Consider the following 13,114-nt stretch of genomic DNA (forward strand, 5'->3'; position numbering starts at 1 on the left):
TAGGGTGGGAATCCAAAACCCGAGCTTTATTCTTTGTTACCGGGTAGTCAGTCCAGGACCGGAGTGGCGTCCCGTGTGCCTCGCACCCTTTCGGGGTTAAAGTTGTGTTTCACCAAAACAGAGAGAGAAAATCAAATCAAAGGAAGCATACAGATGATCTGAAGTACACAGAAGTGTCTTTGGGTTTCCATCTTTGGCCCTGAAGGGGAGAAGAGAGTGACGGAAAAGTGGAGAGATGGATGGGAGACGGTGAGAGGAAAGAAACGAGGGATACAGTCTCGCAGAGTGGAGGTTGGTGTCTCTGTCCAGGCTCACTAAACCTCTTCTAATCCCACCAGGATTATGGATGTTTAGAGATGTTTCAGACATGAGCAAGCGATGCCAGACTCCAGCCGTGACCTTTGACTCATTCATTCAGCTGTGTTTGGGCCTGGGAGCCGGGAGCGGTTTGTCTTGGTGTGGGTACATGTGTGCGAGTCCTGCATTTTTAATCCGACTGAATGTCTTTTTAAATTGCTGCTGTGTGTGTGTGTGTGTGTGTGTTGTGTTTTGTACTCTGGAAGTATTAGTGTTCTTCCAGTGTGCGCTCATACACTTCCTTGTCTCTCTCTCTCCCTCTCTCTCTCGCTCTGTGTGTTTAGATGTCCTAATTTAATAGCTTTTGAAATTTTGAATGATATTCCAGGAGGCGAAGGAGCCCTTATTTCACTAAGTAGTGTGTGTATATAAATATACATAGTATATAAAAACCTGTGAGGAGGGCTCCGCATCCTGAGTCCAGGATGAGGAGCAGGGGGCGTAAGGACGGAGCTAGCAGCTCCTTCACGTCGTAAGGAGCTTGCTGGGGAGATTTGAGCCTTCAAGAAGCCTCCTTTCATCCATTTTCGGGCAATGTTCTCGTCGGGGGGGCGTCCAGCGTAGACGCAGAAAATAATACCCAGTCTGGGAATTCCTGGGAATCATCCAGGAGGAGCTGGGACGTGCTGGTGGGGAGGGTGAGATCGCCGCCGCTACCGCTACAGCTACAGCTAGCACCACATATGTGGAAGAAGATGTCCTCTGCAGTCTCGTTCAAAAAGCTGGAATCCAAAGTAGTCTAATCAAAGGCGGTAAAAGTACACACAGTCTTTACTCAAGAAGAGGTAAGAAAATACTGATAAAAGTTTAAAAGTTTGTGTCAATTAGGAAATACCTGCCCCCCCCCCCCCCCACACACACACACACACGGAATCGGTGAGCTTTGAGTTCAGCGCTTATTATCAGTACAATAAATGATAGATTGAAAAATCAGTAATTATGTCGTCTGAGCATCAGGACATTGTCTCTGTGAAAGACGCGTGTTAGCGCCATTATGCTTGCCTCAAAGCGCCATCATACAACCGCTGAAATCTGGAATTGATTGGAGCAAAAAAAGAAAGGAAAGGTCAAAAATTACATTTAAATCCAATTGGCCTTGTTTACGCGTAATTGGACGGAGTGCGGCGGGCCTCTCTGCGCTCTGTAATTTACTGACGTGAATAGCATTTTTTAATAGAAACACGCCGGCTGCTCCACATCACATCAGCGCTAGTCATTCCTGTTGGGTACCGGAGCGCACGCCTTATGAGCACTCGGTATTCCATTTATCAAGAGCTTCCAGCACATAAAGTGCAAGTTTGCAAAGGTCATATCGGCGGGTAACGGAGCACAAGGATGGCACTTCTGTCCGTCCAGTTCCACAAATATCATTCTATCAGTTTGCAGGAATGACCGGGCTTCCTCCCTCTGCTCTCCGTCAGGGAACCGCCCTGATTCCTCTCCTCGGTAGAAATGGATTCAGTGAAGGACTGAAAAGAGAAGTCAGACTGAACCTCAGCGCTGTGGCCTGGAATCCGTTTTCATTCATTCATTCATTCATTCATTCAGGCAGGAGGCAGCCTGAGAAGGTCCAAGTTTCTAAGTTGTCCTTTAATCCCTGTAAGATTTGATTTATTTATTTATTTATTTTGCTGAAGCACAATTTTAAAGACTTGCACTATAATCACTGAACACTATGATGTAATTATTCCTCTTTTCATTGTCAGAATGAACCACAATGGTGTGGCGTCGTACCGGCAGCAATCTGGCGCCAGATGTGAAGTCGTACTTCTCTGTCGAGGGCACAGTGGGCCATTCTTGTCCAGCTGTGAAAAAGTAAAACACTTCCTGAAACCGAGACGTGAAAGGATTTGTAGCTTGTGTGCCATACTCTCCATTTTGTCATGACCCACTTGCATTTATCCCCTCTAATTTGTCCCCATGGCAACCATGACCAAACCTGACACCGAATTACAAGTACCTTAGAAGCGCTACGCATGCTGACAAAAAAAAAAAAAAAAAAAATGCAGTGGAGTTATTATTTAGCACCTCAGTGACAAGTTGAGCGACTCAACCATTCGATCTGAAACCAGCACTGAGAAACCGAGCGCAGATTTGACCGGATTTTAACCTGGCTCCCCCTGAAGCTCCTTCGTGTTTGTATTTCTCCCAGGCATTACCCCCCCCCCCCCCCTGCTTCACCCTTTCTAGCCATTAAGGCTGGTAAATGGGGCCACGACCCCAACCAAGCAAGCCCTTTAACGGCTGCTCCCCCAGGCAGGGGGCCTCTCTTCCTGGGGCTCTGACATTTGCCGAGCTGTGTGCTCCATAGACTTCCACGTCATCCTGCCGGTGATGGCTCCACCATGAACGCTGGTGAAGTGGGAATACGTTCCAGATGCTGCAAGGACAACGATGGACACACACACACACACACGCACGCACACACACACACACACTGAACTAGTGGGCCTCTGGGAAGAGGCGCGTTGAGTCTGCATGGAGAAGAAGGTTCAAGGGTCAAAGGCCACATGAGATTGTCTGGTCGTTACTCAAGTACAGACATCATTGTGTGTGTGTGTGTGTACAAAGGGAATGTAGGGCAGTTAAAAAGGGAAGGTGTATCCTTTACACCACCACACCCTCCCTGTTACATACAGTGAGTGGGAAGAGACCGATACCCTTCTGCACTAATACATCTGAAGCAGCTGTTCAGATGCTCTTTAGTAAGCTTTAGGAGGTCGGGAGGGAACGGGTGGTTATAACATGTTTATTACATAGGAGGTAAAACAGCAATGCAGAAGACTGCTGCTGACATTTCTTTCAGAATAGTTGTTTAAAAAAAAAAATCAGTTTCTGCAACTTTCTTCTGTGGATTTTTCTGCGTAACTTCTGCGGTTTAGCGTTTGTGAGATGGACGAGCTGGTTCTGCATAAAACAGAGAAAACACACCATCACAAGTTCTGGCGTAGAATTAGCATAACGAAAGACTACCAGGCATAGACTGTTGGTAACAACGGACATTTGTCTCGAGGATAAAAGCTAAAGGGCTCTCAGTTTGTGGGAATGTTTGTTGTTTCAATCGTTGCCAGTGAATATATCTTGTGTTTTGAAGTGGCCACTCCGACTTCCTGAATGAAGCCCATTCAGATAAAAACTAGGGAGGTTAGCTGAGGATCCTTGAGGTGGATTTTTGCAAAGAAAATGTGAGAACATAAGAGTGTTTAGACCAAGCTCTTCTTTGGTTCATTCATGTACATTAACCTTGAAATGATCCCGTCTGGAAACGCAATCCTGGAATTTAAATGCAGAAAAAGCAATATTTCAGTGTTGAAATGAGTAAAACCAACCAGAGCTTTGTTTCATTTGTATTTTTATTTTTTATCCTGAGTGTTTCCAACAATGCTCAATGTGAAAAAAGGGTGCCTTTCATTTGAACGCTTGCACGCTAGAAGTTCCTGGAAACAGAGAGTTTGGGGAAAAAAGTCACAAAACATAAAGCAAATAAAACTTTAAACGTTGCCTCTTTGGTGAACATTTCAGGCTGAGTCACGGCAGCGAGATTTTCACTGCCATCGGTGGTTGTTTAACGATAAAGACGAGAGCTCCTATGAAGCCGCGCTGCCCATGCTGCACCTCTATGGAGCCCTGGTCCGCCCGGAATCTGACCTCCGGCGTTCCGGTTTGACGTTAGAAGAAGTTGCTTTTCCGTCTTTTGCATTTTTGGTTCTTATTTATTGCTGATTCTATTTAATTTTGTTCATTTTTGAGTTATTTCTCCCCCCAAAAAAATCTGCTTTTTGTAACCAATTTTGCAGATTGTAAAGCCTTCAAAGGCCCATTTTCAATTTTTGAGTTTGGGCTATAAATGACTCTTTACTCGCCACGGCAAGACTGTAAAACATTTTTACGCTGCTGCACGGCCGCCGTTGGTATCGTTGTGTACTGGATGTGTGTTTGTGTGTGCTTTAGACCAGTGTAAATTGTGTGTAACCCAGACACCGTCGTGTTGACCACAGCCTGTGAGGCTGTCCAGACCACAGACATGCAACTCACAGACATCACTGCAGGACACACACACGTGTGTGTATGTGTGTGTGTGTGTGTGTCTGTTCCATCAAGACATGAAACACAGCTACAGTAGTAAGCCAGACACTTATATTCCATTACGTAGTTCTCTTTTCCGCAACAAGGCTGCAGACGCTGACAATCACATTGTGCTCTGTAGATTAGTCGTCTCCAAGGGGACGGTGGTTAAATTGACTTTACTTTAAGGAATTTGCTGACATTTTATTCCAGAAAAAACTGTGATGACTAACAAAATGTTTTAAAAAAGCAACATTTCATTTATTTGGGATGTGGCTCTGAGGGTCTGATCCAGAACAGACGTTCACGCAGAGTCAAGTTCATTCAGACCCAGGTATAGGGTGGACTCGGTTTGCGTAGTCTGGTAAATTACAACAGCATCCGAACGCACCAAAAAGTCACGGCGAGGCTAAAAAAAAAAAAAAAGGAAAAGAGTCAATGCTTGAAATGATTGGGTGAGTTGAGGCTGTCCCTTTTATTTTGGCGGGGTGTGTTCTGAGACATTTCACTTAATCTTATAGAGACTCTTGAAACCGTATAGCCTACGGATATCAAGGGGTATCAAAATAAAGCCATAAAAGCTGACTTCAGGACGATGTTGACGATGCCCATGGGCAAGGCACTGATCCGGCATGAACCTCTTCAGCTCTAGCTGCAGGAATTAAGAGACACATTTATTTGCTGCTCTCTCTCCCGCTGCTGCTCGACCAATAGGTGAGTGCCTTTCACGGTTTGCACTGTTGATTTGCACGCAAAACACACACACTAACACAACCCAACACACAAATGCAGCAAAATATGATCCTTAATGCTAAAGATGATCCAATTAGTGCTTTTTGTGAAGCTTTGCGAAGTCGCTGGATCTCGGATGCTTCTTTCCTCTCGGCCTCAAGTGTGTGACGTGCGATTAAGCTTGCGTGCGCATTTGCTCTTTGTGCGTGTGTTTGTGTATGCGATGGTTTGATCTTGTGTTGGAGTGCGTAAAGAGATTTTCCATCCATTAAGATGGCCGCACTCCCAGACACACGCAACACAAAACGAAATATCTTTTCTTCTCTGTCTCTTTCTTCTTCTGGCAACCTCAAAGAACACTGTCGTGGTCCAAGTCCTGTTATCAATAAAGTTATTTCAGCCAAAAGTACCGCGCTCAATGATGGTTCTGTTTTTCTCCCAGTCAGAGACTCGTGACACGGAGATTGTGTCCATGGAGACATAAAGACAGATCTTAAATGATGAAGATGAGCCAAAGGGATTCCTGTGTGCTCCGCTGAAAGCCTCCGGTCAAAGGTCACCTTTCAGGTGAACGCTAGCTGAGGTGCTTCTATTCTTTAGCCACCGCCCCTAAGTCCTGCACAGTTTCAGGACCATTTAGGGAAACGAAGCATATCCCGCAGATCTATCGCTCATTTTGTCCGACTCAACCTGAAACAGCTCCGAGCTTTTTGCACTCCTCAGCGCAAACCTCCCGTTCTGGCAAACGCTTGGCAGTGGGCTGCACGTCGGTCAGATTTTGTGAGCGATCAGGAACTGCTAATCGGACCCAGTGGCTGCCGGGACGATGGAAAGTCCATCCGAGAATTGTTAAGACTTCAGTTTCGCTTTCAAAAGCAGCCGTAACTCTCGTGGTCAATAGACGGTGAGAAATGACTGAACTGGATCCCGTGTCTGTTTATAACCCGCATAAAGAGAAGAAGTCAATCGTAAGATAATACCTGTAACGGTCGAGAATGAGGGAATGGAAACAAACCAGTGTTCAATTATGACACAACAGAGACACACACATCCCCGCCGCACACGGTCACGCGGCCACACAGGAGGTAATGTGAAAAGGAGCTGCACAAGCTATCACGACGTCCTGAGGTCCTGCACGCACACGCACACACACACACACACACACACACACACACACGCTCCTGGCTGTAGTCTTGTCAGTGTCCGACAGCTGGGGACAGCTTTAAGTCAAAGACGCCAGATTAAAAGCATGTGGCCACAAGCCTCGTCCCTGCTTCTGTGTGTTTGAGCTGGAGTGTATCTTGAGTGATACACGCACACACACGCACACACACACACACACACACACACACACAGAGGCCGTTTGTCATTTTGCTAATCCTCAAAAGTCCGAATGAGCATGTCGAGGTCGCCGTGTGTCCCGAGTAGCTCTAAAGCTGCACGCTACAGCAACATTTATAGGTTGTTAGTAGCATTTTCATTTACAGCGTTATCAATTCTAACAATCTCTCTTGCCATTCCACAGACCTTGCTCACAAATCACACGCAATTAGGTGGGGGGAGGGTGGGGGGGGGGGGCAGGAAGTGCAGAAAAAGAGTAACGGCAAAAAAAGAAAGCAGCGAAGCGCTGATGGAAATAGATGCAGCGCGGCGGCGGTTGGTGCTAATCAAGACAGACTGGCATGTAATCAGCTGCAATAATGTTTGGGCTGCGACGGGGCCCGGTGGGACGGGCTCGGGAGCTGTGTGTGTGTGTGTGTGTGTGGTAGGATCCAAAGCAAAGCAGCGTTAAACTCCTTCCAGCTGCACTGACCAACAACAAGCAAACAGGAACCAAATGTCAAAGCTACTGTGTCTGAGAAAACATCCGGCTGCGGCAGCAAACGATGAGGATGTGAGGCTCTTCGTCAGATGAGCACGCTGCCGTTCCCTAAATGCCAATATCAATCTCATCAATACCAGAGAGTTATGATTGGGCAACTTCAAGACGCTATTGAAGCTGCGGCGCAAGCGGAAGCTCAACAATGGCAACAAAAGCAAAAACAAAAAAGGAAAAATGAAAATGGAAAAAGTCGTGGCTTTTGTGTAATTGGTGCAAAACATGCCGGCTCCTGCGGCCTTGATATTTTCAAGGTAACTTTCATGCTTCTGAATTAATCTGAATAGATAAAGTGTCTCAGTGAACCCTTTAAAAATGAATAAGGCTCGCATCTCACTGATAATGAGCACGTATCACACACACACACACACACACACACACACACACACTGTACTCAAACACCGGCTCATTGTCTGCAAATCATTTCCAATCAAATATCAAAGACGGTTCTGAAGGTTCCTGTGGATCCGGTTAAATGGGTGACCCCCCCCCCTCCCCCCCCATCAGCAGCCATTTGTCCCTATTGATGGTTATCCATCTTATCTGGAGGCAATCAGCTTGGCTGATTAGAACATTCCCAGAATTCCTTTTCTAGCTGCTGGAATGTTATTAAAAATTTGGCTCTAACTGCACACGTTCTCTTTCTTTTTTTGCCTTCAGTTGTGTTTTCGAGGTCGTTTGAATCTTCGTCGTCACGTGATAATAAGATCAACCGGCCTGTGATCAAAGCAGATGTGCACCGTCCATTCTTCAAACGATAATCCCTCTTTTTTTCCGATATTCAGGACACTAAGGATCAGTGATGCAGTGTTCCTCCACCTCTACTCCTCGTCAGCTCCTATTCCTCACATCACTGTATCCATGATAGATAGATAGTAAGTAAAGGAGGATGCAGGAATTCCTTTGCTGTGTGGAGTTAAATTGAAGACATGTGAAAAAGCACATTTAAAACGCTGATTGATCAGATTTGAGGTTGTGTCGTGAAACGGTGTGTTTCCTGCCACAGGAGATTTTTTTTTTTCCATGGCTTTCTCAAAGACCAACATTTTTGGAATCTTTTCTTTTGATTCATTCAGGAAAAGGAGATAAATTAGAGAGAGAGGAGGAAATAATGAAAAAATAGGAAGAGCTGATTTCCATCGAGCCCACAGAACATTCCCACCAGACTGTAAGTGGGAGAAGGTCTCCCCCTCCCCCTCCCCCTCCCCCTCTCCCTCCCCCTCCCCCTCTCAAGGCTGCTTTAATTCCTGACTGGTCTCTCGGATTTTAACGTTTTTGACTTACAAAATCATTAACTAAACATGTAACAGTAAGCTAATTATATCTAACATATTATTTGTTTTAATTGTGTGGTACTCCTGAGAGTTCCTAATTAAGACGAAATCAAATGACAAAAAAAGAAAAAAAAAACACTGATGCCATTCCTCCGATTAAAATCACAGCGTGTTTAGTGTTGTCGGAAGCGGGGAATTCATCGGAAGCATTCCTCAAACATCATTAGCTGGAAATTAGATTGCGAAGACGCCGCTGTAGCGAGCGCCCTCCAGGCCCGCCCGTTGATTCGTGTGTTCCTCGTCTTACAGAAAAGAGTTTCAAAACGCCTCTTGACGTGTGTCTGGTACCCGGAGCGTCAATAAAGACCAGTCGAACTCCCGGATCCTTCCTAGTGAACCTCCTTTTCTGTACCTCCGTAAAAAAGAAACCCGCCCATAAACAGTGCTGAGTTAGCATCCGTAGCCGCCGGCGAGCAGCTTTCCCTTTAGAAAGTTAATTACCCTTGATAATTCTGGAAAACGATGCGTTCAAGAAAATATTTGTCTTGTGAAACACGTAAAAATAGCAAATCAAAGTCAGCGTAAACATGTTTTTTTCCCCCCAGAATTCGGGTAAGAAGCGAGAATAGACTCGAGTCTTGATCGAACTTTAATTAGCTGCGCAGGCGTTGCACTCGTTCAATCACGGCGCCCTTTGGATTGTTCTTCCGGGGAAGCACTAATGAGGTTTTGCAGCTGAGTGGATTTAATCAAGGCTAAGCCCAGCGGAGGCCGGAAACGCAAACGTTTAGTGCTCTCTCTGTCAAAATGCACCCCATCCTGCTGGCTCGGCTAAACGGAAGGAGGAGAGCGTGCCGCCACGCGGTCTGCTGTCAGCTAGAGCAGTTCAAGTCTTTCATCTGCAGCGACTCTAATTCACTCGGCCGGAGCGAGTTGGACTTGGACGAGATTGCGTTTACACTCGCTTTGAATTCTCCGAAATCAAATGGTAAATGCATTTAATAAGGAGTTCAAGGAAAAAAAGAGTCAATCCCTTCCTCGCTCCCGCGCTCTCCTTGCATCAAATATTCATTTTTAATTTCGAGTCATTTTTACTCTTGTGTGTTCGCCCTCTGCCTCGCTGCACTCGTCAAGAGAAGCGCTGAGACGGGTGCCGATGCACAGTGTGTGTGTGTGTGTGTGCGTGTGCGTGTGCGTGTGCGTGTGTGTGTGTGTGTGTGTGGGCGGCTTGCACGAACTGTGTTAGCTGTTGGCTTTTAACAGTATGTCAGTCTGTGTCTAGTTAGTGAGAAAACACACACACACACACACACACACACACACTAAAAGCTTTCCGACTCTTCTCACACCCGTCATCCATCCTCTGTGCATCCCACATCATGGAAAATTGGCGTCTGTCCGGCTCTTTCTTTCTCGTCGTACCCTTCTTCCAAACTTTACTATCTCTCTCCCTCTCTCTCTCTCTCTCTCTCTCTCTCTCCCTCTCTGGGATCACATGACTCAGATGTGGGATAAGAAAACAAACAGCTGCTTCTGAAGCCGGTATAGGAGTCATCCTCAGAGATGTCCTCTCCTCTCTCTCTCTCTCTCTCTCTCACTCTCGCTTTCTCTCGCTCTCTCTCTCTCTCTCTCTGCTGCTCTATAAAGTTGTTTTTTGTGTGATACTTCTCATCCACAAACTATTCCATTTTTAAAAAATATTTAAATGTTATTCTAGATTGCAGCCACGCTCCTCTCCTTGTAATGTTCTGATCCTGATCCTGATCCTGATCCATAGCTTATTTTACAGCTGACTGGAGGGTGAGCGCGGCTAGCTTGTTAGCCTTGTTTCACCTCAGATGCCATAACCTTTGACATTTCACTTCCGTCCCGCGGCTGTGTCCATACAGACGTGTGGACGCATGCGCCCGTTGATGGACAGACACCGTCCATCCACGTCCGTATCGGGAACGTAAACGGGCCTTCAGGCCGAGTCGACGCCCCAAATGACAACCCAGTAAAGTAAATCCTTAATGGAAACATCATTAATAAAGCCCGGACCCTTCATGCTGCACATCTCTGCTCTTCTGAAGCCCCCTCTGAGAAGCTAATTGAATCCCCCCCCCCCACCCGACCTCCTGCATGCCAACCGGTCTCGGTGAACCCGCTGATTTCGCCTCTTCTTTCGACGCGTAGAAACCTTTCAGACGTGAGCGGGGAGCGCTAACCCGAGCAGAGCTGTGTCCCTGGCCCGGCTCTGTTTGGTCAAGTAGTTGCTTAGAAATAAAAGCATGTGTTTTATCGCTGCCATCATCGACTGAGATACTGCACTCCAGCGGATAAACACGAGGATGAACTAATAGCCCGCTGGCAAGGAGCGGACACGGCTCTGTGCGTCTTTCTCACTCCCTCGCTCCCTCTCGTCTTGCCTTTTTCTCCTCTCTCCCCATCATCTCTTTATCTGCCAGCGATTGCTTTTTTTTTTTTCTTTTTTTTTTTTAACCCTCCTTGTCGCATCGCTGAACAAGTCAGCGCTAACATGCGCACGCAAATGCAACGGGTAATCCGCACATTGGCGCTAAAGTCCTTAGAGATCAATCTCCATTCCTCATCCCTTTCTTTATCTCTTTTTCTTTATTTCCTGATGAACAGATTTGCCGCTTTCATCTCTCCTCCGACTACGTTCAGTCACTTCCGATGGAAAGTAACTGAGTACATCTCCAAAGTATTTTTTTTATTTTACTTTCGTCCAGTAGGAGGAGAAATAAATCAATCAATCAATCAATCAATAGTTTAGATTTAATTCATTTTAGGACATTTATCTTGCATCTACAGACTAATGTTTAATTTTTCTGTATGGGGTTCTGTAGATTGTATTACACTACAGCATATAAAGTAATAATAACATTCCAATAATTTATTGATATATAAATATGGAACTTTGAAAGGGATTTTGCTCAAACTGTAATATCCTAAAGCATATTTTGCTCTTAACTGGTTTGACTTTTTACTGGTATTTTTACAGCTTTGTTTACGAAAGCGAAACGACGTGACCGCCGCTCATTTTGGTTTGTGCCGCTGCCGCTCCGCTCCTCTTTTCCATGACCCTCCTTTTTGTGTGTCTCCCGCTGTTTCTTTTATTCTTGGCCTGCTGGCATTACGAGCCGCGTATTCATCCTCTTGTTCAAAGCCACTTCCCAAAACTGTCTGTCTTCGCTTTCTCTTTTTCTCTTTCAGTCTTTCGCTCCGTGTTTCCGTTCCCTCCCCTCGTCGTGATTGAAAGGGTATGCATGGTTGGCACACCAAGAAAGAAGGAAATAGATAATGATACCAGACTGCATTGTGTGGAAAACCCTGACCTCTCGCATACCCGATCTGTCTGTCTCTCGCTGACTCACACACACACACACACACACACACACAGAGGAGAACATGTGCACCCTTTTATAGTTTTCCTACTTTTTTTTATTTTATCATAAGCATACTTGTTCATCTTTACATGTGCATGCTAAACGCTTTCGCAATAGACAAACCTCCGTTTTTGGGAACTTTGTGATTGCACAAGCAAAACTTTTGCTTTCTTTCTTCCAGTTATTCCAGTTCGTGCAAAATCGCGAAACTTTATACAAAGCCCACTATGACAAACTCAATTTTCTCTGATGCGGTAGCTTCAGATCAACAGTTGGTGATGCTAGTTGGGTACCACAGCCCTAACCTCAGACGGTGGAAACCAAAATATGTCCGTTTGGTTGACGTGTTCATCAGAGGACGGGAGCGGTCTAATCATCCTCACGCAGATTCTCTTCAGTTGAGAGGAGGCATCACATTTCATCTTTGGAACTCGCGTGGTTTTCTTTGAAAAGATCAAGGTTCGCCAGGAAATATCTGAATATGGTTTGCAAACGCTAAAATCCACAAATAAAGAAGCACGGGCAGCCTTCTCTTAGGCGTTCGTTTCCGCCTTCAGAATTGATCATATGATGAACAAATGAATGGTTGCAGCACATAGTGTAAGGATAAAACTCATTTCCACGGCAGAAACTCCTTCAGACATCGTCTTCATTGTTACGGGCAAACTCCGGCCCGGGGGCCATATGCGGCCCCTTGGGTTTTATAATCCAGCCCACCAAATTATATCATTAAATGAAATGTCATTATAATGAAGCCTCATTCATTTGACCTTTTCCCTGTAGTGCTACCTGTAAAAGGCCAAATCCTTTCATGTAATGGCTTTTACATGTCATTTATATTAGTTCACACAAACACTCCATCCATCTGTTCCTGGCCCGGCCCCTCTGACAAATTTTAGAACCCATCGTGGCTCGCGAATCGAAACCTTTGTCCCCTGCTCCCACAGATTTGCTTTGTCAGCTTTAAAGTGTGAGCGCATTGAGAGGTTATTTAAGGAGGATCGGCGGTTGTGTACACAAAACCCAAAAACCAAACTTTTCTACAACTGTGCTATTTATCAACCGGCTTTCTGTGATGTGTGTGTGTGTGTGTGTAAAGAACTCTTAGCGAAGGAGGCAGCATGCAGTACAGATGCGGGCTGCATGTTAAGAGCCTATCAGGCCTTCTCTGTTGTAACTCAACCGCAGGTAGACACGCTATTCCTGCAAGCACGCAGACACAACTCCCTTTTTTACATTCCTCGTGGGTCCCAAGCAAAATAATCAAACGCCATCATTCATACAGGAAAGTGGAAAGAAAGACAAAGTGATGGTTGAAAGATTCCAGAAAGAGAAGGAAAGGCCGAGGAGAGACGGAAGAAAGAAAGGTAGAGGGAAAGAATCAAATGATTAAAGGCAAAGTGGGATAGAGGGCAAGG

General features: G+C 45.6%; 1 protein-coding gene across 1 annotated transcript in view; it reads left to right on the forward strand.

The window, feature by feature from the left end:
• LOC137895456 (potassium voltage-gated channel subfamily KQT member 5-like) overlaps positions 1–13,114 on the forward strand; it is a 40,419-nt gene that overhangs the window by 12,616 nt on the left and 14,689 nt on the right. The window lies entirely within an intron of this gene.

The sequence above is a fragment of the Brachionichthys hirsutus genome, chromosome 7, assembly GCF_040956055.1.
Source record: "Brachionichthys hirsutus isolate HB-005 chromosome 7, CSIRO-AGI_Bhir_v1, whole genome shotgun sequence".
NCBI lineage: Eukaryota > Metazoa > Chordata > Actinopteri > Lophiiformes > Brachionichthyidae > Brachionichthys > Brachionichthys hirsutus.